The 4,677-nt window shown below is 45.1% G+C and overlaps 1 pseudogene; it reads right to left on the bottom strand.

Moving 5' to 3' along the window:
* Positions 1 to 2,629: 2,629 nt before the first annotated feature.
* LOC117705887 (small ribosomal subunit protein uS3 pseudogene) lies at positions 2,630 to 3,372 on the bottom strand (annotated as a pseudogene).
* Positions 3,373 to 4,677: the final 1,305 nt, after the last annotated feature.

Raw genomic sequence — 4,677 nt, 5'->3', positions numbered from 1 at the left:
AGATTGGGCAGAAGGAGAAATGTCTGGAATTGGGGAAGGATTTGCGGAGTGATGTGAAACCCTAATATAGTGGAAACGTCCTGGAATCTATGAAGGTGATACTCATGAGAACTCCTGATAATGGGGGATCCAGAATTTCATCTGACTATCTCTTGTTTTCAGGAGAGGCTTCCAGTAGTGTGACTTGGTTGCCTCCAATCTAGTGGTTGGCCAAGGGGTCTCATGGAAAACCCCAAACAATCTAGGTTGTTGCTAAGACAAAAAGTTGCTTTCTGCAAACGACAGCCGGACTTCATTGCTGAGGACAACATCCACACAACTCATTGACCATGGAGAAGTAAAGCAGGTGCATGCATGGAGACTTCACTCCTACATTCTAGTGTCTTTGGTGCTCAAAGGTACTCTGCAGGCTACCGAAAGAGAAATATGGACACCAAGCCAGCCACAAGACCTTTGCCCTACAGTCTGTCCTGCCTGCATGATATGCTAGGGCAATGGTGGCTCAGAACTTATGGGAACAGCCAACCAAGGTCTGATTTGACCTAAGGCCCACCCCATGAGATGGAACCCATTCCTGACACTGCTTGGGTAACCAAGAGTCAGAGACTTGATAGCCCAGAGACCTAGAGTAAAAACAAACACTACTGATATGAAAAAATATCAGTAAATGATTCCTAAAGATAGTTTACTATATTCATAGATTAGTACCTTTTCCAGTCATCATCAGAGAGGCTTCCTCTGGCACCACATGGAAACGCATGCAGAGACCCACAGCTGGAGAGACAGTTTAAATTGGAGGTCTCCATCAAATCCCTCTCCTAAGAGCTCAGGGAATCCCACGGAAGAGGAGATAGAAAGGTTGTAAGAGTCAGAGAGGATGGAGGACACCAGGAGAACAAGGCCCTCAGAATCAACTAAGCAATGAACTCTCAGAGCCTGGAGCGGCAGCACAGGGCCTACACCTGGTCCTCTGTGTATACATTGTAACTATTGGCTTAGTGCTTTTATGTGACTCCTGCCTGTGAGAACAAGTGGGTCCCTGACTCTTTTCCTCCTGTTGGGTTTCCATATCCAACTTCAATATGATAGCTTTGTTCCACTTTATTGTATTTTATTTTGTTCTGTTTGGTTGTTATATCTAGGAAGCCTATTTTTTTTCTGCGAGACAGAGAGGAAATGGACTAGGAGGGGAGGGGAGATGGGGAGAAACTGAGAGGGGTAACCGGAGGAGAAACTATAATCAGGATATAATATATGAGAAAGAAATGTATTTTCAATAAAAGGAAATATGTAAAAAAAAAAGCATCATGGCTTTGACATAAAGATGTGTAGTTATTGATAAATAATAGAGAAACACAGAAATTTGGCGGGAGACATCCCTGGGAGTAGGGACTACGGGAGCCTTTCACTTCAGCAGTTTGTCCTTTTCAGCATGATTAAGTTTATAATAATTATGAATGACCTTGTCTTTGGAAAGCTCAGAGGACATGAAGTAAGGCCCATGTGACTTGCAATACAAACCTGAGATAGCCCCATCAGTACAGCACGAGCCTCACAAGTGTGAGGTCTCAGATTTGATACTCAGAACACATAAATAATTGCTATCATGGTGGTCGGTACTTGCTTGCAGCGCTGGGGAAGCAGAGACAAGTGGCTTCTTTGACTTGATAGCCAACTAATCTATCCTAACTGATGAGTTGTAGACCGATGAGAAATCGCCTCCAAGAATGTGGATGTTACTGAGGATGACACCTGAGGATGTCCTCTGACCTTCAAAGGCATGTTCACACGCATGTACCCACATGTATGCACACATGAGCATGCTCGCACATGAACACACACATGCAGGTACACACACACACACACACACACACACACACACACTCCTCCACTGAAGCAGAACACATGTCCCTCAGAGGTGTAGCCCAGCCTTTGAAGACCCATGACAGTTTATAGTACATTGTCACTGAGAGAACCCCGCCCCACCCACTCCCTTACTGCTCTTAGCACTGTTGTCAATGATCTCTGAAAACGCTGGGTGAGAGGCAAGGATGACTCTGGAATAGAAATGGCCGTTTTCCAGGATGAAACCAGAAAACTGAGAATTCTATTTTTAATTTAAATCAGGAAAAGAAATAGTCACGTGCCATTCATCTGTCTCAATTCCTTCCGCCTTTATGCCAATCCCTGCAAAAACCTTCAAGCAAAACTTTCCCCCCAAACCAGAATGAAACTAGCTTTAAAAAGGAGTGACCAAAAGAGATGATTCTTTAAATGTTTTTCAGCACTTCAGGTCTGTGTGGCAGAACATGGAGGGGGTGTGTCTTCAGCCAATGCTCTTACAGGGTTTCCTCTTTCCAGTGGTGAACACAGACAACCCAGTTAAAATGATGACCAGAAGGACAATGTTTTCAACCCCATTCCTGTTGTTAGTATTACTGTTTTTCTTATTATTAGCAGGCCTGAAAAGGGGTTATTGTGATGGCTGGTGGTGGTGGTAGTCAACTTGACTACATCTGGAATTAACAAAAACCCAAGCAACTGGGCACACTTTTGAGGGAGTTTTCTTTTCTTGTTTTTGTTTTGTTCAAGATTTATTAAACGTCTTTACAAGATACCATCCAGCCTCCAGATGCACCTGCCAAGACCCTGTTATGCTGTAGGCACTGGCTGGGGCATGGCAGGTGGCTCTGGCTTCCCACCCTTCTGTTCTGAGATGGGGGTCACGAGCAAGATTTCATCTTTAGGCTCCACAATGCTCACATGATCAGGCAGAGGCTTCTTGGGACCAATCTGACCACTTGGGTCTCAGGGCATCAAGGTCTCCACTTTGATGCCCAGCACATCCTGTCTGAGGAGCACATGGCACACAGCAATGTCAACATAATAGTTAACAGAGTCTCCACTGTGAATCATCAGACCATCCACAAACTTCACGGACTTAGCCCTCTGCCCTCAGAGCTCCCCAGACACGGCAACCTCACAGCCCTTGGCCCCTCTCTCCATAATGAACCAAAGCACACCCTTTGAACCGCAAACCCTTCCAGGAGTTTGTAGCGTGGAGACTCTGCCTGGGCAATGGCACACAGACCTCTCATGGTCACTTTTTCTGCATAAAGCTCTATGCTGCCTTCAGGGAAGCCAAAATGCTTCTGGACAACTGCAGTCAACTCTCTGATCCAACGACCCTTCTCCCCAAGAACATTCTGTGTTCTGGTGGCTAAAATAATGATTTCTGTTCTGTCGGTGTAACTCGGACTTCAACTCCAGAGTAGCATCTTCAGCCAGCTCCCGAGTGAGAAACTCATTCAGTTCAGCTTGGAAGATGCCATCAGTTACGAACTTCCCCTTCTTGGAAATCTGTACTGCCATCTTGCTCAAGGGAGTTTTCTTCATTAAATTCCTTGAATCGGGAAGATTTACCTTTAGTCCAGATCATTGGAGGTGGGAAGACTCACCTTTGATCTGGGCCACACCTTCCGCTGGCAGCCTGCATAAGGACATGGAAGAAGGAAATTTTTGCTCTTTGCCTGTTTTCTCTACCAAGTCCATTCCTTTGCTGGCATTAGAGCCCACTTTTTTGGAGAGGGGGTATTCTGGCATATACTGAAGACCAGTGGAGACATCCATGCAGACTGAACAACTACTGTATCTTGGACTTTCCATTGATAGACAGCCACTAAATATGTATATTTGTTCTATTAGTTCTGTTCCTTTAGACAGTCCTGATGAATACAAGGGTGGATGGAGAGAAAACATCATCATTTGAGCAAGGTTCAGATACCTAACTGGGAGAAATGCATTCTAAGATGAAGGACTAAGAGGAACACAAGGCACAGGGTGAGTCTAGGGGACTGGAGGACTGCAGGGAGTTTTTGATGGTGGAGCTCCAGGAGTTTTCAGGTGCCCAGGTTACTTACAATCCAGGCTGAAAGCTGGAGAGGGGGAGGAGCTATGCAAATATTTTATTTAAATCACTACTATGCTGCTGAGGCTGACTGTGGAACCTTGCTAGGAAGCAGAACACAGAGGATTGTGCTCTCTACATGGGGCTTCTAAACTGCCCTAGGTGTCCTGTTTCCTCTTTTAAAAGGCAGACTTATTGTTAAGTATAATTTAATCTCACCAAATAAAAATGTCAGGTTGGTGGCAGGTAGGTGATTAGCCCATAGTTTATTTTACCTCTCCAGTGTTCATGAAGTAACTGCTTTCTGCTGATAATTTCAGAAAGCACAGGCAGGAAACAGGCAAGGTGGCAGGTAAGGCCATGTGGATTAGGAGGACCAAGGGAACCATTGAGGAATGGGCTGGCTATAGGGAAGTCTGGGTTTAACAATGAAGCAGGTGTGGGTGATGAATCAAAGCAGAGTTGCTGTCTGGACACTCACTTGCTAAGTCCTCTCTTAGCTCACTGTGACTTTATTTGGCCTTCTGTGCACCACCATGCTGTTTCAGGAAGCAGGATGGACTCCTAGCTTGAGGTTTGCAAAAGCCCAGGAAACTGGAGTGAGAAGATCCCTCACAAGGAATGCAAGGCTGAGCCAACTCTTGGAAGGGATGGACCAGAAAGAGAGCTTTTCCTTTATTCTTTCAGAATGCCACAGACATAACAACCCAACTTTCATCTCCTCAAATGCTTGAAAATATAAAAAGATTCATTTTTTTCTAGGTCTGTGA

Source organism: Arvicanthis niloticus, chromosome 3 (genome assembly GCF_011762505.2).
Source record: "Arvicanthis niloticus isolate mArvNil1 chromosome 3, mArvNil1.pat.X, whole genome shotgun sequence".
Lineage (NCBI taxonomy): Eukaryota > Metazoa > Chordata > Mammalia > Rodentia > Muridae > Arvicanthis > Arvicanthis niloticus.
This window is presented reverse-complemented; position numbering and strand designations above follow the sequence as displayed.